The sequence below is a fragment of the Oryzias latipes genome, chromosome 11, assembly GCF_053564925.1.
Source record: "Oryzias latipes strain Hd-rR chromosome 11, Olatipes_Hd-rR_3.1".
In the NCBI taxonomy this organism is placed as follows: Eukaryota; Metazoa; Chordata; class Actinopteri; order Beloniformes; family Adrianichthyidae; genus Oryzias; species Oryzias latipes.
Genome location: NC_136247.1, coordinates 2,181,496 through 2,202,264, shown reverse-complemented (window position 1 = coordinate 2,202,264; position 20,769 = coordinate 2,181,496). Strand labels below are relative to the sequence as shown.

Sequence of the window (20,769 nt, the reverse complement as noted above, 5' to 3'; positions counted from 1 at the left end):
CTTTATGACAGGTTAGACACAAAGGAAGGAGAGAAGGACTTGTACAGGCTAGCCAGACAGAGAGACAGAGATGGGAAGGACGTGCAACAGATAAGGGTGATTAAGGACAGAGACGGAAAGGTGCTAACAACCCAAGAGAGTGTACAGAAAAGATGGAAGGAGTATTTTGAGGAGCTGATGAACGAGGAAAATGACAGGGAAAGAAGGGAGGAAGATGTGGTTGTTGTGGAGCAGGAAGTAGCAGAGATTGGAAAGGATGAGGTTAGGAAGGCTCTGAAAAGGATGAAGAGCGGAAAGGCCGTTGGTCCTGATGACGTACCTGTGGAGGTATGGAAGTGCTTAGGAGAGACAGCAGTGGAATTTCTAACAAGGTTGTTCAATGGGATTTTAGAGAGTGAGAAGATGCCTGAGGAATGGAGGAGAAGCGTTCTGGTCCCGATCTTTAAGAACAAGGGTGACATGCAGAACTGCAGCAACTATAGAGGAATAAAGTTGATGAGCCACACAATGAAGCTGTGGGAAAGAGTAGTGGAAGCCAGGCTTAGGAAGAAGGTGGAGATTTGTGAGCAGCAGTATGGTTTCATGCCCCGTAAGAGCACCACTGATGCCATTTTTGCTTTGAGAATGTTGATGGAAAAGTACAGAGAAGGTCAGAAGGAGCTGCATTGTGTGTTCGTAGATTTAGAGAAGGCGTATGACAGGGTGCCGAGGGAGGAGCTGTGGTACTGTATGAGGTCGTCTGGAGTGGCAGAGAAGTATGTCAGAGTAGTTCAGGACATGTATGAGAGAAGTATGACGGTGGTGAGATGTGCTGTAGGTCAGACAGAGGAGTTCAAGGTGGAGGTGGGACTACACCAAGGATCAGCTTTGAGTCCTTTTTTGTTTGCTATGCTGATGGACAGGCTGACAGACGAGGTAAGACAGGAATCTCCCTGGACAATGATGTTTGCGGATGACATTGTAATTTGCAGTGAGAGTAGAGAGCAGGTGGAGGAACAGCTAGAGAGGTGGAGGTTTGCTCTGGAAAGAAGAGGTATGAAGGTCAGTCGTAGTAAGACAGAATACATGTGTCTGAACGAGAGGGATCAAGGTAGAAGCGTTAGGTTACAGGGGACTGAGGTGAAGAAGGTGCAGGAGTTTAAGTACTTGGGGTCAACAGTTCAGTGTGATGGGGATTGTGGAAAAGAGGTGAAGAGGCGAGTGCAGGCAGGGTGGAGCGGTTGGAGGAAAGTGTCAGGAGTGTTGTGTGACAGAAGAGTGCCAGCAAGACTCAAAGGAAAGGTGTACAAGACAGTGGTGAGACCAGCTCTGCTCTATGGGTTAGAGACGGTAGCAGTGAGACAGAGACAAGAGGCTGAGATGGAGGTAGCGGAGATGAAGATGTTGAGATTCTCCTTAGGAGTGACCAGGTTAGACAGGATAAGGAACGAGTACATCAGAGGGACGGCTCACGTTGCCTGTGTTAGCGACAAAGTCAGAGAAGCCAGACTGAGATGGTTTGGACATGTTCAGAGGAGGGATAGTGGATATATTGGTAGAAGGATGTTGGAGATGGAGCTGCCTGGCCGGAGGGCAAGAGGACGGCCAAAGAGGAGATATATGGATGTCTTAACAGAGGACATGAAGTTGGCTAACGTTAGGGTAGTAGATGTTCATGATAGAGTGAGGTGGAAAAGGATGATTCGCTGTGGCGACCCCTGATGGGAAAAGCCGAAAGAGAAAGAAGAGTCAAGCAGGGCGTCTACTGAGGTGTTTTGCTTGTGGAGTAACCAAGATACTCAGCAGTTGCAATGTAGTGGAACTATGTCTGTTGGCAGCGCCAGGACGTTCTTCAGCCTAAAGCCCTAGGGAAAGCTTGAGCGTCCATCCAAATTAACCGGCTGTGTGTTGCAGCAGCACAGAAGAGGCATGTGCTTTGTGTACTTTTGAAGTTCCAAAGCACTTGTCCCACTCACTCTTTGTGTCCACTCTTGCATTTTCATGAGTCTGGGGAAATATTTGGATTAGAATATGAAGTTAAGAAAGTTACATGAGCTGAGGGATGAAAGTACTGAGTAAATTAGCTAACCATATAGAAGTAAACATGAGACTAGCATTGAAGGAAGGACAGGAGTAATCAACGCCTCTGGGTGGGCTTGAACCACCAACCTTTCGGTTAACAGCCGAACGCGCTAGCCTATTGCGCCACAGAGACAACATGTGTGGAAAATACCATTCTGATTATAGTGCTTGTTGGTAAATGATGACATGTCATTTCTTATTTGAAATGGACTAAAAAGTCTGTTTGTGAGAGATTGCATTTGAATTGGTTTTTCATGCCACTTCACCCATTGAGGAAACAAAGTGTGCATCCCAGCTCGTCTGTGACCCATCTTCGACATGTTTGTTCAAGTGTGTCAGTTCCTCGTTAGTATAGTGGACAGTATCTCCGCCCTTTCACGCGGAAGACCAGGGTTCGATTCTCTGACGGGGAGAGCCCTTTTCTAGTTCAGCCTTCAACTGGCTCCTAGAAAACACATTATCTTGCACCAACCCCTATTTGCTGGTGAAACCTCTATCAACTCCTACACACTCACTGTGGTGTCACAAAAATGGCCGCCTTCTTTGCAAGAATCAACAGACGTACGTACGTGCAGGGATGGAGCTAGTTCTACCTGTTGAATAGCTTCAGTGACATCATTTTTTTTCTCCTTTCTTTTTGAACTGAATTGTCAAGCAGGGCGTCTACTGAGGTGTTTTGCTTGTGGAGTAACCAAGATACTCAGCAGTTGCAATGTAGTGGAACTATGTCTGTTGGCAGCGCCAGGACGTTCTTCAGCCTACAGCCCTAGGGAAAGCTTGAGCGTCCATCCAAATTAACAGGCTGTGTGTTGCAGCAGCACAGAAAAGGCCTGTGCTTTGTGTACTTTTGAAGTTCCAAAGCACTTGTCCCACCCACTCTTTGTGTCCACTCTTGCATTTTCATGAGTCTGGGGAAATATTTGGATTTGAATATGAAGTTAAGAAAGTTACATGAGCTGAGGGATGAAAGTACTGAGTAAATTAGCTAAGCAGATAGAAGTAAACATGAGACTAGCATTGAAGGAAGGACAGGAGTAATCAACGCCTCTGGGTGGGCTTGAACCACCAACCTTTCGGTTAACAGCCGAACGCGCTAGCCTATTGCGCCACAGAGACAACATGTGTGGAAAATACCATTCTGATTATAGTGCTTGTTGGTAAATGATGACATGTCATTTCTTATTTGAAATGGACTAAAAAGTCTGTTTGTGAGAGATTGCATTTGAATTGGTTTTTCATGCCACTTCACCCATTGAGGAAACAAAGTGCGCATCCCAGCTCGTCTGTGACCCATGTTCGACATGTTTGTTCAAGTGTGTCAGTTCCTTGTTAGTATAGTGGACAGTATCTCCGCCTGTCACGCGGAGGCCAGCCGTATATACCTGTAACACGGAACAGCCAATCAAATTGCAGCTTCTGCAGCACAGGCAGCCAATCAAATTGTGGCTTGTGGAATGCTTTCCAAGGTGATGAAATCCTTTGGTACCGAGTTCGAGCCCCGGTTAGAGTGATGTCGGTCAGAAGTTAGGGTATAATAAATGTTTTAATGTTAAACTGAAAATGACATTTCATAATTATTGTTTTCTACTTCCATCTTTCCTTGTGCCTAAAAACAGTCATTTCAATTTCAACCATGCTTTATTAAGATATCAACAAGCAATAAATAAATAAACAGTATTTAACACAAAACGTTCAACCATGTATCTACAATTAAAGGGCAGAAGGATTTAAATATGCAAAAATTAATACAAGTAATTTAAAGATGTAAAATGAATTGAGGTAGAAGTAAATATTGTTGCTTTTTCTAAACAATTCAAGAACAAAACTGTAAGAAAATTGTATTCACAAAATAGATTTCACAAACTAAATTACAAATATTTTCACATTGAAGGATAAAATCAGGAGTTCTATCATAATCAGTGTGTGACCATGAATGCAGCCTTTAACTCTCTGTCAAAAAATGGACTGACAGCAAAGTCTGCAAATGGGATTCTGGGGTTGGTAAGGACTTCTGCTGCATAGATCTAGTGTACCTTTTTGGAGCAGTAGAGGTATTTTACATCCCCAGACAGATAAATGAACAGAAGATCCATCCTCAAAGTAACAAGGCTGCCCACAAGCAAGACAGTTGTGTATCATCTTTTTTCCAGGTTTCTGCTGTTGTTGCTGCAGACCTACAATCTCCTTCACCATTATTTCAACGTCGGTCTGAGTTAGAGGAGCTTCGTCTGGTTTAAGCATGAGGGAGAGTCACAACTGGCACAGTGACAGTTTCACTTCCTTGAGTGAGTTTATACCACAGCTGCTGGGTCTCCAAAGGTTTTACGGTAAATGATGTTCTGAGGTGGGATACGCCACAAGCAGATCATATTCATTGCAGGTCTCACAGGTGGACACCCGGGCCACAGTCCTAAGGCCTCCATCTCTGTTTTCATCCAGATCCTCTGCTGGGGAGATCAGTTCCAGCTTCTAACATCTTGGTCATAAGATGGAAGTGGTGAAGCAGCAGGCGTTGGCTGAAAGTGAGCAGGAGGAGGAGCTGCAGACTGAGCTGAGGGTCTTCCAACGACTGCTGGAAAAATAAAAAAATAACATGAGTTGTTGAATAAAATATTATCTCAAAGTCCAAATGAATACAGTACTTTGCATTTTTGTCAAAGTTAATGCACTGACTGTAGGTTTTATCCTGGACACTTTGAGGCATTTCCAAGGCGAGGAACTCTGGTGGTACTGGCATCGGAGTCTTCACTGGAGCAGAAGAAACTGGTGGAAAAAGACAGTCAGAAACAGACAGGACGCTGCAGCAGAGTAAAGCTGACAAATGATCCCCAAAACTCACCTGCATGTGTAGCAGCAGGACAGCTGGACTTCTCAGGCTGGTCTGGATTCAGATCAACAGAAATATCCATCACTAAAGCCCAAAGTATTTAGAGTTCTTTGTTAGTAATTGTGCAAAACACTCAAAACCATCTAAGAAAACATGCTCAATAGAACAGGTGTGGTATGAAAATCAATAAATGAATAATTATTTTCCTTTTTTAATATTTTGATTGACCAGGAAAGGTACCATTATGATGTAATAATCCATGTGTAACCACTTTACTCTGACGTGTTAAGACATGTACTTTTGTTGTAATTCTGCTTTTTAAGACTGGTTTCTTTCAATCACTTTCATGAGAAACTCATGCAAATAAAATATTTCTGAATTTACCCTCAACGACGAACAATGAATACCTTCAGCATCACAAAAGCAATCACACAAAACACCTGCATTAGAACAGAACGTGGCCAACCAGCAAACAGAGGAAAGGAAAAGGTGATCCTGGTTTACGACAGAACCATCAGGTACCAGCGACAGCAGCAGCAGCAGCTAGACCTTTACTCAGTGAACCTGCAAGAAAATAAAGTAAACATATGAATATGCATCTATTTGAACAGACACATTTAAAAGTGCTGAGTGTAAAGAAAGGAGTGATCTAAGACTAACATGTAGTCTAGTATCAGTTTTTCAACTACTAGTACTACTATTCTGCATACAGAAACATAATCAACATGTGATACATGTTGGTGTTGCTCACTTGGCTGGGTTGGGATTGTTTCTAAACACGTTGGTCCTGTCATCTTCTTCACTACATGTCCCTGCTCTTTAGTAAAAGAAATAAGAAAACAGGTTGGAATCAGAAGTAGTAATTAACACTCAGTGTGTACTTGTGTGTGATTTAATTTTACCTTGTAAAGGGAGGAGTTTGGATGGAGAGACATAGAGCATCATTCTCTCCAACTCTTCATCATCTTCCATCTCTAAAGAAGACACTGAAAAGATGGGAAACATCATTTCTACCATATTTACTAACGTCAGCATGAACGTCTAGTCTGCCACAGACCTGGAAGACTAGAAGAAGGTTTAGGAAGAGCAGGTTCTGAAGAGCTCTGAGTCTGAGCCTCTTTCTTCTTCAGGTACTGCTGGAGCAGGAACGTTTTGCTGCCTGAAACCCACTGTTTCCTGAGGATAAATGATGCACATCCATCTTCTCTTCTCTACCAGACATCCCTCCAGGTCTTCTTAGAATGCACACCAAATCCAACCAGCTGGTTGTCCTCACTACTTGAAGGTGGCTCCACTGATCTTTCAGCTAAACAGTTCCTCAAATCTTTAATTTTGCATATTCCTGCTATGCAATATACCTGCATACATATAATCCATTAAATTGATCATAAAGTACTGTAACCCCTGTTGTGCATTATAAAAATAGCATAGAAAATGTAATGTAACCCCTGTTCACCTCCACACTACCTTGGGTAAAAAAAAAAAAGGCTTTGAAAACACACACACAAACACACACACAAAACTGCTCAAAGTTTCTAGTTAGACATTCTTCTCATCCAGCTGTTATCCTCACCGCTGGAGTTTCATGTTCAACAATGACGGAAAGAGAAATGTCTTCAGATTAGATACTTTGTCTTGTACATTTTTTTTTACTTACATCAGACGTTAACTTGACTTTAACTTGTTGTGCTCTTGTGTTTTAACAGCGATCGGATCAAATCTGGCCGCAGGATTGTTGTTGTTTTCTCTTCCTGAAGGCTCTTCCTGTAAAATCCTTACTACTAAGGCGATGTGGAAACAGCGCCCCCAAAATCCCGCTAGTGGTGAAAAAGTAAATTACATCCGTAGTGTTAAGAACTACCATAGAGAATGAATGGGAAAAGTTAAGAGAGTTAAGCTTAACCATTTTCGGCTCCCGCGCGGAGGCCAGCCGTATATACCTGTAACACGGAACAGCCAATCAAATTGCAGCTTCTGCAGCACAGGCAGCCAATCAAATTGTGGCTTGTGGAATGCTTTCCAAGGTGATGAAATCCTTTGGTACCGAGTTCGAGCCCCGGTTAGAGTGATGTCGGTCAGAAGTTAGGGTATAATAAATGTTTTAATGTTAAACTGAAAATGACATTTCATAATTATTGTTTTCTACTTCCATCTTTCCTTGTGCCTAAAAACAGTCATTTCAATTTCAACCATGCTTTATTAAGATATCAACAAGCAATAAATAAATAAACAGTATTTAACACAAAACGTTCAACCATGTATCTACAATTAAAGGGCAGAAGGATTTAAATATGCAAAAATTAATACAAGTAATTTAAAGATGTAAAATGAATTGAGGTAGAAGTAAATATTGTTGCTTTTTCTAAACAATTCAAGAACAAAACTGTAAGAAAATTGTATTCACAAAATAGATTTCACAAACTAAATTACAAATATTTTCACATTGAAGGATAAAATCAGGAGTTCTATCATAATCAGTGTGTGACCATGAATGCAGCCTTTAACTCTCTGTCAAAAAATGGACTGACAGCAAAGTCTGCAAATGGGATTCTGGGGTTGGTAAGGACTTCTGCTGCATAGATCTAGTGTACCTTTTTGGAGCAGTAGAGGTATTTTACATCCCCAGACAGATAAATGAACAGAAGATCCATCCTCAAAGTAACAAGGCTGCCCACAAGCAAGACAGTTGTGTATCATCTTTTTTCCAGGTTTCTGCTGTTGTTGCTGCAGACCTACAATCTCCTTCACCATTATTTCAACGTCGGTCTGAGTTAGAGGAGCTTCGTCTGGTTTAAGCATGAGGGAGAGTCACAACTGGCACAGTGACAGTTTCACTTCCTTGAGTGAGTTTATACCACAGCTGCTGGGTCTCCAAAGGTTTTACGGTAAATGATGTTCTGAGGTGGGATACGCCACAAGCAGATCATATTCATTGCAGGTCTCACAGGTGGACACCCGGGCCACAGTCCTAAGGCCTCCATCTCTGTTTTCATCCAGATCCTCTGCTGGGGAGATCAGTTCCAGCTTCTAACATCTTGGTCATAAGATGGAAGTGGTGAAGCAGCAGGCGTTGGCTGAAAGTGAGCAGGAGGAGGAGCTGCAGACTGAGCTGAGGGTCTTCCAACGACTGCTGGAAAAATAAAAAAATAACATGAGTTGTTGAATAAAATATTATCTCAAAGTCCAAATGAATACAGTACTTTGCATTTTTGTCAAAGTTAATGCACTGACTGTAGGTTTTATCCTGGACACTTTGAGGCATTTCCAAGGCGAGGAACTCTGGTGGTACTGGCATCGGAGTCTTCACTGGAGCAGAAGAAACTGGTGGAAAAAGACAGTCAGAAACAGACAGGACGCTGCAGCAGAGTAAAGCTGACAAATGATCCCCAAAACTCACCTGCATGTGTAGCAGCAGGACAGCTGGACTTCTCAGGCTGGTCTGGATTCAGATCAACAGAAATATCCATCACTAAAGCCCAAAGTATTTAGAGTTCTTTGTTAGTAATTGTGCAAAACACTCAAAACCATCTAAGAAAACATGCTCAATAGAACAGGTGTGGTATGAAAATCAATAAATGAATAATTATTTTCCTTTTTTAATATTTTGATTGACCAGGAAAGGTACCATTATGATGTAATAATCCATGTGTAACCACTTTACTCTGACGTGTTAAGACATGTACTTTTGTTGTAATTCTGCTTTTTAAGACTGGTTTCTTTCAATCACTTTCATGAGAAACTCATGCAAATAAAATATTTCTGAATTTACCCTCAACGACGAACAATGAATACCTTCAGCATCACAAAAGCAATCACACAAAACACCTGCATTAGAACAGAACGTGGCCAACCAGCAAACAGAGGAAAGGAAAAGGTGATCCTGGTTTACGACAGAACCATCAGGTACCAGCGACAGCAGCAGCAGCAGCTAGACCTTTACTCAGTGAACCTGCAAGAAAATAAAGTAAACATATGAATATGCATCTATTTGAACAGACACATTTAAAAGTGCTGAGTGTAAAGAAAGGAGTGATCTAAGACTAACATGTAGTCTAGTATCAGTTTTTCAACTACTAGTACTACTATTCTGCATACAGAAACATAATCAACATGTGATACATGTTGGTGTTGCTCACTTGGCTGGGTTGGGATTGTTTCTAAACACGTTGGTCCTGTCATCTTCTTCACTACATGTCCCTGCTCTTTAGTAAAAGAAATAAGAAAACAGGTTGGAATCAGAAGTAGTAATTAACACTCAGTGTGTACTTGTGTGTGATTTAATTTTACCTTGTAAAGGGAGGAGTTTGGATGGAGAGACATAGAGCATCATTCTCTCCAACTCTTCATCATCTTCCATCTCTAAAGAAGACACTGAAAAGATGGGAAACATCATTTCTACCATATTTACTAACGTCAGCATGAACGTCTAGTCTGCCACAGACCTGGAAGACTAGAAGAAGGTTTAGGAAGAGCAGGTTCTGAAGAGCTCTGAGTCTGAGCCTCTTTCTTCTTCAGGTACTGCTGGAGCAGGAACGTTTTGCTGCCTGAAACCCACTGTTTCCTGAGGATAAATGATGCACATCCATCTTCTCTTCTCTACCAGACATCCCTCCAGGTCTTCTTAGAATGCACACCAAATCCAACCAGCTGGTTGTCCTCACTACTTGAAGGTGGCTCCACTGATCTTTCAGCTAAACAGTTCCTCAAATCTTTAATTTTGCATATTCCTGCTATGCAATATACCTGCATACATATAATCCATTAAATTGATCATAAAGTACTGTAACCCCTGTTGTGCATTATAAAAATAGCATAGAAAATGTAATGTAACCCCTGTTCACCTCCACACTACCTTGGGTAAAAAAAAAAAAGGCTTTGAAAACACACACACAAACACACACACAAAACTGCTCAAAGTTTCTAGTTAGACATTCTTCTCATCCAGCTGTTATCCTCACCGCTGGAGTTTCATGTTCAACAATGACGGAAAGAGAAATGTCTTCAGATTAGATACTTTGTCTTGTACATTTTTTTTTACTTACATCAGACGTTAACTTGACTTTAACTTGTTGTGCTCTTGTGTTTTAACAGCGATCGGATCAAATCTGGCCGCAGGATTGTTGTTGTTTTCTCTTCCTGAAGGCTCTTCCTGTAAAATCCTTACTACTAAGGCGATGTGGAAACAGCGCCCCCAAAATCCCGCTAGTGGTGAAAAAGTAAATTACATCCGTAGTGTTAAGAACTACCATAGAGAATGAATGGGAAAAGTTAAGAGAGTTAAGCTTAACCATTTTCGGCTCCCGCGCGGAAGACCAGGGTTCGATTCCCTGACTGGGAGAGCCCTTTTCTAGTTCAGCCTTCAACTGGCTCCTAGAAAACACATTATCTTGCACCAACCCCTATTTGCTGGTGAAACCTCTATCAACTCCTACACACTCACTGTGGTGTCACAAAAATGGCCGCCTTCTTTGCAAGAATCAACAGGTAATTCATGAACCCCACAATTCTTTGTGACTCAAATATTTATTCTAAATGCACTGTCTGTTTCACAACATTTGTCCACATCTAAAGCTTTAGTGCTTCTGTCCTATATGGCACTTGTCACATTTCTGCTTCTTTTCAAAGACAGCTTTCAAAGAAGGACATGACATTGTTTTCTCACAATTAAGGTTAGGTTTTGGTAAGTTCAACAAGATGCCCACTGTGCATTACAGCTAAGTCGTCAGACCGATCGTTCTAATGCAATGACTTGACACCTCTTTCAATAGCATCCAATGACAGCCAGGTAGCCCTTAATCCTCCCGGAATAAGGACAAATACAATTTGTAACTTGTCTGACAAAGACCTAAGAAGTTGTTTCCTTGGTGATGAGATCAATTCTCACCGCCAGGAAATCCCATCTTGTCCTTTTCCATTCACTTTAAAACTGAAAATTCCATATAATTGAAGTTCTTATAAACAAATACAAAACAAACCACACAGAACCTCAGAAAGAGTTTTCTGATAAAGGCAATCAGAAAGCATTGATCAGTCTTTCCGTCATTTCCAGCACATCCGACAACAGTCTCCAAAGAGAAACAGGTCCGTTTTGTCTGAATGACTTGACATCAACCAAGTTTGTTGGTGATGTTGCTTGACAGTAAATATAATGCACTGTTACATTGTTGAGGACAGCTGAGCATAAGCATGACTGCTGGCTGAATGTCAGAAGTTGCATTCAAACACGTGCCAGTACGAGACTGCAACTATAGCGCAGTGCGTCAGACTCCTCGTCCATCCTGACATCTTCCAGGACCAGCTTTGGAAAGTGTGAAACTAACAAGTGCTTGCTTGCTCAGAAGGCAAAGATTGAATTGAGAAAAAGGCCCTTTCTTTTTGAACTGAATTGTCAAGCAGGGCGTCTACTGAGGTGTTTTGCTTGTGGAGTAACCAAGATACTCAGCAGTTGCAATGTAGTGGAACTATGTCTGTTGGCAGCGCCAGGACGTTCTTCAGCCTACAGCCCTAGGGAAAGCTTGAGCGTCCATCCAAATTAACAGGCTGTGTGTTGCAGCAGCACAGAAGAGGCCTGTGCTTTGTGTACTTTTGAAGTTCCAAAGCACTTGTCCCACCCACTCTTTGTGTCCACTCTTGCATTTTCATGAGTCTGTGGAAATATTTGGATTTGAATATGAAGTTAAGAAAGTTACATGAGCTGAGGGATGAAAGTACTGAGTAAATTAGCTAACCAGATAGAAGTAAACATGAGACTAGCATTGAAGGAAGGACAGGAGTAATCAACGCCTCTGGGTGGGCTTGAACCTGCAACCTTTCGGTTAACAGCCGAACGCGCTAACCTATTGCGCCACAGAGACAACATGTGTGGAAAATACCATTCTGATTATAGTGCTTGTTGGTAAATGATGACATGTCATTTCTTATTTGAAATGGACTAAAAAGTCTGTTTGTGAGAGATTGCATTTGAATTGGTTTTTCATGCCACTTCATCCATTGAGGAAACAAAGTGTGCATCCCAGCTCGTCTGTGACCCATCTTCGACATGTTTGTTCAAGTGTGTCAGTTCCTCGTTAGTATAGTGGACAGTATCTCCGCCTGTCACGCGGAAGACCAGGGTTCGATTCCCTGACGGGGAGAGCCCTTTTCTAGTTCAGCCTTCAACTGGCTCCTAGAAAACACATTATCTTGCACCAACCCCTATTTGCTGGTGAAACCTCTATCAACTCCTACACACTCACTGTGGTGTCACAAAAATGGCCGCCATCTTTGCAAGAATCAACAGGTAATTCATGAACCCCACAATTCTTTGCGACTCAAATATTTATTCAAAATGCACTGTCTGTTTCACAACATTTGTCCACATCTAAAGCTTTAGTGCTTCTGTCCTATATGGCACTTGTCACATTTCTGCTTCTTCTCAAAGACAGGTTTCAAAGAAGGACATGACATTGTTTTCTCACAATTAAGGTTAGGTTTTGGTAAGTTCAACAAGATGCCCACTGTGCATTACAGCTAAGTCGTCAGACCGATTGTTCTAATGCAATGACTTGACACCTCTTTCAATAGCATCCAATGACAGCCAGGTAGCCCTTAATCCTCCCGGAATAAGGACAAATACAATTTGTAACTTGTCTGACAAAGACCTAAGAAGTTGTTTCCTTGGTGATGAGATCAATTCTCACCGCCAGGAAATCCCATCTTGTCCTTTTCCATTCACTTTAAAACTGAAAATTCCATATAATTGAAGTTCTTATAAACAAATACAAAACAAACCACACAGAACCTCAGAAAGAGTTTTCTGATAAAGGCAATCAGAAAGCATTGATCAGTCTTTCCGTCATTTCCAGCACATCCGACAACAGTCTCCAAAGAGAAACAGGTCCGTTTTGTCTGAATGACTTGACATCAACCAAGTTTGTTGGTGATGTTGCTTGACAGTAAATATAATGCACTGTTACATTGTTGAGGACAGCTGAGCATAAGCATGACTGCTGGCTGAATGTCAGAAGTTGCATTCAAACACGTGCCAGTACGAGACTGCAACTATAGCGCAGTGCGTCGGACTACTCGTCCATCCTGACATCTTCCAGGACCAGCTTTGGAAAGTGTGAAACTAACAAGTGCTTGCTTGCTCAGAAGGCAAAGATTGAATTGAGAAAAAGGCCCTTTCTTTTTGAACTGAATTGTCAAGCAGGGCGTCTACTGAGGTGTTTTGCTTGTGGAGTAACCAAGATACTCAGTAGTTGCAATGTAGTGGAACTATGTCTGTTGGCAGCGCCAGGACGTTCTTCAGCCTACAGCCCTAGGGAAAGCTTGAGCGTCCATCCAAATTAACAGGCTGTGTGTTGCAGCAGCACAGAAGAGGCCTGTGCTTTGTGTACTTTTGAAGTTCCAAAGCACTTGTCCCACCCACTCTTTGTGTCCACTCTTGCATTTTCATGAGTCTGGGGAAATATTTGGATTTGAATATGAAGTTAAGAAAGTTACATGAGCTGAGAGATGAAAGTACTGAGTAAATTAGCTAACCAGATAGCAGTAAACATGAGACTAGCATTGAAGGAAGGACAGGAGTAATCAACGCCTCTGGGTGGGCTTGAACCACCAACCTTTCGGTTAACAGCCGATCGCGCTAGCCTATTGCGCCACAGAGACAACATGTGTGGAAAATACCATTCTGATTATAGTGCTTGTTGGTAAATGATGACATGTCATTTCTTATTTGAAATGGACTAAAAAGTCTGTTTGTGAGAGATTGCATTTGAATTGGTTTTTCATGCCACTTCATCCATTGAGGAAACAAAGTGTGCATCCCAGCTCGTCTGTGACCCATCTTCGACATGTTTGTTCAAGTGTGTCAGTTCCTCGTTAGTAGAGTGGACAGTATCTCCGCCTGTCACGCGGAAGACCAGGGTTCGATTCCCTGACGGGGAGAGCCCTTTTCTAGTTCAGCCTTCAACTGGCTCCTAGAAAACACATTATCTTGCACCAACCCCTATTTGCTGGTGAAACCTCTATCAACTCCTACACACTCACTGTGGTGTCACAAAAATGGCCGCCTTCTTTGCAAGAATCAACAGGTAATTCATGAACCCCACAATTCTTTGTGACTCAAATATTTATTCTAAATGCACTGTCTGTTTCACAACATTTGTCCACATCTAAAGCTTTAGTGCTTCTGTCCTATATGGCACTTGTCACATTTCTGCTTCTTTTCAAAGACAGCTTTCAAAGAAGGACATGACATTGTTTTCTCACAATTAAGGTTAGGTTTTGGTAAGTTCAACAAGATGCCCACTGTGCATTACAGCTAAGTCGTCAGACCGATTGTTCTAATGCAATGACTTGACACCTCTTTCAATAGCATCCAATGACAGCCAGGTAGCCCTTAATCCTCCCGGAATAAGGACAAATACAATTTGTAACTTGTCTGACAAAGACCTAAGAAGTTGTTTCCTTGGTGATGAGATCAATTCTCACCGCCAGGAAATCCCATCTTGTCCTTTTCCATTCACTTTAAAACTGAAAATTTCATATAATTGAAGTTCTTATAAACAAATACAAAACAAAACACACAGAACTTCAGAAAGAGTTTTCTGATAAAGGCAATCAGAAAGGATTGATCAGTCTTTCCGTCATTTCCAGCACATCCGACAACAGTCTCCAAAGAGAAACAGGTCCGTTTTGTCTGAATGACTTGACATCAACCAAGTTTGTTGGTGATGTTGCTTGACAGTAAATATAATGCACTGTTACATTGTTGAGGACAGCTGAGCATAAGCATGACTGCTGGCTGAATGTCAGAAGTTGCATTCAAACACGTGCCAGTACGAGACTGCAACTATAGCGCAGTGCGTCGGACTCCTCGTCCATCCTGACATCTTCCAGGACCAGCTTTGGAAAGTGTGAAACTAACAAGTGCTTGCTTGCTCAGAAGGCAAAGATTGAATTGAGAAAAAGGCCCTTTCTTTTTGAACTGAATTGTCAAGCAGGGCGTCTACTGAGGTGTTTTGCTTGTGGAGTAACCAAGATACTCAGCAGTTGCAATGTAGTGGAACTATGTCTGTTGGCAGCGCCAGGACGTTCTTCAGCCTACAGCCCTAGGGAAAGCTTGAGCGTCCATCCAAATTAACAGGCTGTGTGTTGCAGCAGCACAGAAGAGGCCTGTGCTTTGTGTACTTTTGAAGTTCCAAAGCACTTGTCCCACCCACTCTTTGTGTCCACTCTTGCATTTTCATGAGTCTGGGGAAATATTTGGATTTGAATATGAAGTTAAGAAAGTTACATGAGCTGAGGGATGAAAGTACTGAGTAAATTAGCTAACCAGATAGAAGTAAACATGAGACTAGCATTGAAGGAAGGACAGGAGTAATCAACGCCTCTGGGTGGGCTTGAACCACCAACCTTTTGGTTAACAGCCGAACGCGCTAGCCTATTGCGCCACAGAGACAACATGTGTGGAAAATACCATTCTGATTATAGTGCTTGTTGGTAAATGATGACATGTCATTTCTTATTTGAAATGGACTAAAAAGTCTGTTTGTGAGAGATTGCATTTGAATTGGTTTTTCATGCCACTTCATCCATTGAGGAAACAAAGTGTGCATCCCAGCTCGTCTGTGACCCATCTTCGACATGTTTGTTCAAGTGTGTCAGTTCCTCGTTAGTATAGTGGACAGTATCTCCGCCTGTCACGCGGAAGACCAGGGTTCGATTCCCTGACGGGGAGAGCCCTTTTCTAGTTCAGCCTTCAACTGGCTCCTAGAAAACACATTATCTTGCACCAACCCCTATTTGCTGGTGAAACCTCTATCAACTCCTACACACTCACGGTGGTGTCACAAAAATGGCCGCCTTCTTTGCAAGAATCAACAGGTAATTCATGAACCCCACAATTCTTTGCGACTCAAATATTTATTCTAAATGCACTGTCTGTTTCACAACATTTGTCCACATCTAAAGCTTTAGTGCTTCTGTCCTATATGGCACTTGTCACATTTCTGCTTCTTCTCAAAGACAGCTTTCAAAGAAGGACATGACATTGTTTTCTCACAATTAAGGTTAGGTTTTGGTAAGTTCAACAAGATGCCCACTGTGCATTACAGCTAAGTCGTCAGACCGATTGTTCTAATGCAATGACTTGACACCTCTTTCAATAGCATCCAATGACAGCCAGGTAGCCCTTAATCCTCCCGGAATAAGGACAAATACAATTTGTAACTTGTCTGACAAAGACCTAAAAAGTTGTTTCCTTGGTGATGAGATCAATTCTCACCGCCAGGAAATCCCATCTTGTCCTTTTCCATTCACTTTAAAACTGAAAATTCCATATAATTGAAGTTCTTATAAACAAATACAAAACAAACCACACAGAACCTCAGAAAGAGTTTTCTGATAAAGGCAATCAGAAAGCATTGATCAGTCTTTCCGTCATTTCCAGCACATCCGACAACAGTCTCCAAAGAGAAACAGGTCCGTTTTGTCTGAATGACTTGACATCAACCAAGTTTGTTGGTGATGTTGCTTGACAGTAAATATAATGCACTGTTACATTGTTGAGGACAGCTGAGCATAAGCATGACTGCTGGCTGAATGTCAGAAGTTGCATTCAAACACGTGCCAGTACGAGACTGCAACTATAGCGCAGTGCGTCGGACTCCTCGTCCATCCTGACATCTTCCAGGACCAGCTTTGGAAAGTGTGAAACTAACAAGTGCTTGCTTGCTCAGAAGGCAAAGATTGAATTGAGAAAAAGGCCCTTTCTTTTTGAACTGAATTATCAAGCAGGGCGTCTACTGAGGTGTTTTGCTTGTGGAGTAACCAAAATACTCAGTAGTTGCAATGTAGTGGAACTATGTCTGTTGGCAGCGCCAGGACGTTCTTCAGCCTACAGCCCTAGGGAAAGCTTGAGCGTCCATCCAAATTAACAGGCTGTGTGTTGCAGCAGCACAGAAGAGGCCTGTGCTTTGTGTACTTTTGAAGTTCCAAAGCACTTGTCCCACCCACTCTTTGTGTCCACTCTTGCATTTTCATGAGTCTGGGGAAATATTTGGATTTGAATATGAAGTTAAGAAAGTTACATGAGCTGAGGGATGAAAGTACTGAGTAAATTAGCTAACCAGATAGAAGTAAACATGAGACTAGCATTGAAGGAAGGACAGGAGTAATCAACGCCTCTGGGTGGGCTTGAATCACAAACCTTTCGGTTAACAGCCGAACGCGCTAGCCTATTGCGCCACAGAGACAACATGTGTGGAAAATACCATTCTGATTATAGTGCTTGTTGGTAAATGATGACATGTCATTTCTTATTTGAAATGGACTAAAAAGTCTGTTTGTGAGAGATTGCATTTGAATTGGTTTTTCATGCCACTTCATCCATTGAGGAAACAAAGTGTGCATCCCAGCTCGTCTGTGACCCATCTTCGACATGTTTGTTCAAGTGTGCCAGTTCCTCGTTAGTATAGTGGACAGTATCTCCGCCTGTCACGCGGAAGACCAGGTTTCGATTCCCTGACGGGGAGAGCCCTTTTCTAGTTCAGCCTTCAACTGGCTCCTAGAAAACACATTATCTTGCACCAACCCCTATTTGCTGGTGAAACCTCTATCAACTCCTACACACTCACGGTGGTGTCACAAAAATGGCCGCCTTCTTTGCAAGAATCAACAGGTAATTCATGAACCCCACAATTCTTTGCGACTCAAATATTTATTCTAAATGCACTGTCTGTTTCACAACATTTGTCCACATCTAAAGCTTTAGTGCTTCTGTCCTATATGGCACTTGTCACATTTCTGCTTCTTCTCAAAGACAGCTTTCAAAGAAGGACATGACATTGTTTTCTCACAATTAAGGTTAGGTTTTGGTAAGTTCAACAAGATGCCCACTGTGCATTACAGCTAAGTCGTCAGACCGATTGTTCTAATGCAATGACTTGACACCTCTTTCAATAGCATCCAATGACAGCCAGGTAGCCCTTAATCCTCCCGGAATAAGGACAAATACAATTTGTAACTTGTCTGACAAAGACCTAAGAAGTTGTTTCCTTGGTGATGAGATCAATTCTCACCGCCAGGAAATCCCATCTTGTCCTTTTCCATTCACTTTAAAACTGAAAATTCCATATAATTGAAGTTCTTATAAACAAATACAAAACAAACCACACAGAACCTCAGAAAGAGTTTTCTGATAAAGGCAATCAGAAAGCATTGATCAGTCTTTCCGTCATTTCCAGCACATCCGACAACAGTCTCCAAAGAGAAACAGGTCCGTTTTGTCTGAATGACTTGACATCAACCAAGTTTGTTGGTGATGTTGCTTGACAGTAAATATAATGCACTGTTACATTGTTGAGGACAGCTGAGCATAAGCATGACTGCTGGCTGAATGTCAGAAGTTGCATTCAAACACGTGCCAGTACGAGACTGCAACTATAGCGCAGTGCGTCGGACTCCTCGTCCATCCTGACATCTTCCAGGACCAGCTTTGGAAAGTGTGAAACTAACAAGTGCTTGCTTGCTCAGAAGGCAAAGATTGAATTGAGAAAAAGGCCCTTTCTTTTTGAACTGAATTGTCAAGCAGGGCGTCTACTGAGGTGTTTTGCTTGTGGAGTAACCAAGATACTCAGTAGTTGCAATGTAGTGGAACTATGTCTGTTGGCAGCGCCAGGACGTTCTTCAGCCTACAGCCCTAGGGAAAGCTTGAGCGTCCATCCAAATTAACAGGCTGTGTGTTGCAGCAGCACAGAAGAGGCCTGTGCTTTGTGTACTTTTGAAGTTCCAAAGCACTTGTCCCACCCACTCTTTGTGTCCACTCTTGCATTTTCATGAGTCTGGGGAAATATTTGGATTTGAATATGAAGTTAAGAAAGTTACATGAGCTGAGGGATGAAAGTACTGAGTAAATTAGCTAACCAGATAGAAGTAAACATGAGACTAGCATTGAAGGAAGGACAGGAGTAATCAACGCCTCTGGGTGGGCTTGAATCACAAACCTTTCGGTTAACAGCCGAACGCGCTAGCCTATTGCGCCACAGAGACAACATGTGTGGAAAATACCATTCTGATTATAGTGCTTGTTGGTAAATGATGACATGTCATTTCTTATTTGAAATGGACTAAAAAGTCTGTTTGTGAGAGATTGCATTTGAATTGGTTTTTCATGCCACTTCATCCATTGAGGAAACAAAGTGTGCATCCCAGCTCGTCTGTGACCCATCTTCGACATGTTTGTTCAAGTGTGCCAGTTCCTCGTTAGTATAGTGGACAGTATCTCCGCCTGTCACGCGGAAGACCAGGTTTCGATTCCCTGACGGGGAGAGCCCTTTTCTAGTTCAGCCTTCAACTGGCTCCTAGAAAACACATTATCTTGCACCAACCCCTATTTGCTGGTGAAACCTCTATCAACTCCTACACACTCACGGTGGTGTCACAAAAATGGCCGCCTTCTTTGCAAGAATCAACAGGTAATTCATGAACCCCACAATTCTTTGCGACTCAAATATTTATTCTAAATGCACTGTCTGTTTCACAACATTTGTCCACATCTAAAGCTTTAGTGCTTCTGTCCTATATGGCACTTGTCACATTTCTGCTTCTTCTCAAAGACAGCTTTCAAAGAAGGACATGACATTGTTTTCTCACAATTAAGGTTAGGTTTTGGTAAGTTCAACAAGATGCCCACTGTGCATTACAGCTAAGTCGTCAGACCGATTGTTCTAATGCAATGACTTGACACCTCTTTCAATAGCATCCAATGACAGCCAGGTAGCCCTTAATCCTCCCGGAATAAGGACAAATACAATTTGTAACTTGTCTGACAAAGACCTAAGAAGTTGTTTCCTTGGTGATGAGATCAATTCTCACCGCCAGGAAATCCCATCTTGTCCTTTTCCATTCACTTTAAAACTGAAAATTCCATATAATTGAAGTTCTTATAAACAAATACAAAACAAACCACACAGAACCTCAGAAAGAGTTTTCTGATAAAGGCAATCAGAAAGCATTGATCAGTCTTTCCGTCATTTCCAGCACATCCGACAACAGTCTCCAAAGAGAAACAGGTCCGTTTTGTCTGAATGACTTGACATCAACCAAGTTTGTTGGTGATGTTGCTTGACAGTAAATATAATGCACTGTTACATTGTTGAGGACAGCTGAGCATAAGCATGACTGCTGGCTGAATGTCAGAAGTTGCATTCAAACACGTGCCAGTACGAGACTGCAACTATAGCGCAGTGCGTCGGACTCCTCGTCCATCCTGACATCTTCCAGGACCAGCTTTGGAAAGTGTGAAACTAACAAGTGCTTGCTTGCTCAGAAGGCAAAGATTGAATTGAGAAAAAGGCCCTTTCTTTTTGAACTGAATTGTCAAGCAGGGCGTCTACTGAGGTGTTTTGCTTGTGGAGTAACCAAGATACTCAGTAGTTGCAATGTAGTGGAACTATGTCTGTTGGCAGCGCCAGGACGTTCTTCAGCCTACAGCCCTAGGGAAAGCTTGAGCGTCCATCCAAATTAACAGGCTGTGTGTTGCAGCAGCACAGAAGAGGCCTGTGCTTTGTGTACTTTTGAAGTTCCAAAGCACTTGTCCCACCCACTCTTTGTGTCCACTCTTGCATTTTCATGAGTCTGGGGAAATATTTGGATTTGAATATGAAGTTAAGAAAGTTACATGAGCTGAGGGATGAAAGTACTGAGTAAATTAGCTAACCAGATAGAAGTAAACATGAGACTAGCATTGAAGGAAGGACAGGAGTAATCAACGCCTCTGGGTGGGCTTGAATCACCAACCTTTCGGTTAACAGCCGAACGCGCTAGCCTATTGCGCCACAGAGACAACATGTGTGGAAAATACCATTCTGATTATAGTGCTTGTTGGTAAATGATGA

At 42.2% G+C, this 20,769-nt stretch overlaps 2 long non-coding RNA genes and 5 other non-coding genes across 11 annotated transcripts; 2 read left to right on the top strand and 5 right to left on the bottom strand.

The window, feature by feature from the left end:
- Positions 1-2,120: 2,120 nt before the first annotated feature.
- trnan-guu (transfer RNA asparagine (anticodon GUU)) lies at positions 2,121-2,194 on the bottom strand. The gene has a single exon. It is a non-coding gene; the product is annotated as a tRNA-Asn (tRNA).
- A 909-nt stretch (positions 2,195-3,103) lies between these two features.
- trnan-guu (transfer RNA asparagine (anticodon GUU)) lies at positions 3,104-3,177 on the bottom strand. The gene has a single exon. It is a non-coding gene; the product is annotated as a tRNA-Asn (tRNA).
- Positions 3,178-3,585: 408 nt separating this feature from the next.
- LOC144995522 (uncharacterized) lies at positions 3,586-6,757 on the bottom strand. Of its 3 annotated transcripts, none has more exons than XR_013659085.1 (4): positions 5,791-6,757; positions 5,640-5,705; positions 4,901-5,452; positions 3,586-4,824 (listed from the first exon to the last, which is right to left on the bottom strand). It is a non-coding gene; the product is annotated as an uncharacterized LOC144995522 (long non-coding RNA). The 3 variants fall into 3 exon arrangements; XR_013659086.1 differs by having other exon boundaries at positions 3,586-5,452; positions 5,791-5,874; positions 5,946-6,757; XR_013659084.1 differs by having other exon boundaries at positions 3,586-5,452.
- Positions 6,758-6,970: 213 nt separating this feature from the next.
- Positions 6,971-10,143, bottom strand: LOC144995521 (uncharacterized). Of its 3 annotated transcripts, none has more exons than XR_013659082.1 (4): positions 9,176-10,143; positions 9,025-9,090; positions 8,286-8,837; positions 6,971-8,209 (listed from the first exon to the last, which is right to left on the bottom strand). It is a non-coding gene; the product is annotated as an uncharacterized LOC144995521 (long non-coding RNA). The 3 variants fall into 3 exon arrangements; XR_013659083.1 differs by having other exon boundaries at positions 6,971-8,837; positions 9,176-9,259; positions 9,331-10,143; XR_013659081.1 differs by having other exon boundaries at positions 6,971-8,837.
- Positions 10,144-11,949: 1,806 nt separating this feature from the next.
- On the top strand, positions 11,950-12,021 carry trnad-guc (transfer RNA aspartic acid (anticodon GUC)). The gene has a single exon. It is a non-coding gene; the product is annotated as a tRNA-Asp (tRNA).
- A 3,237-nt stretch (positions 12,022-15,258) lies between these two features.
- On the bottom strand, positions 15,259-15,332 carry trnan-guu (transfer RNA asparagine (anticodon GUU)). Its single transcript has one exon. It is a non-coding gene; the product is annotated as a tRNA-Asn (tRNA).
- A 207-nt stretch (positions 15,333-15,539) lies between these two features.
- trnad-guc (transfer RNA aspartic acid (anticodon GUC)) lies at positions 15,540-15,611 on the top strand. Its single transcript has one exon. It is a non-coding gene; the product is annotated as a tRNA-Asp (tRNA).
- The last annotated feature ends 5,158 nt before the right edge of the window (positions 15,612-20,769 follow it).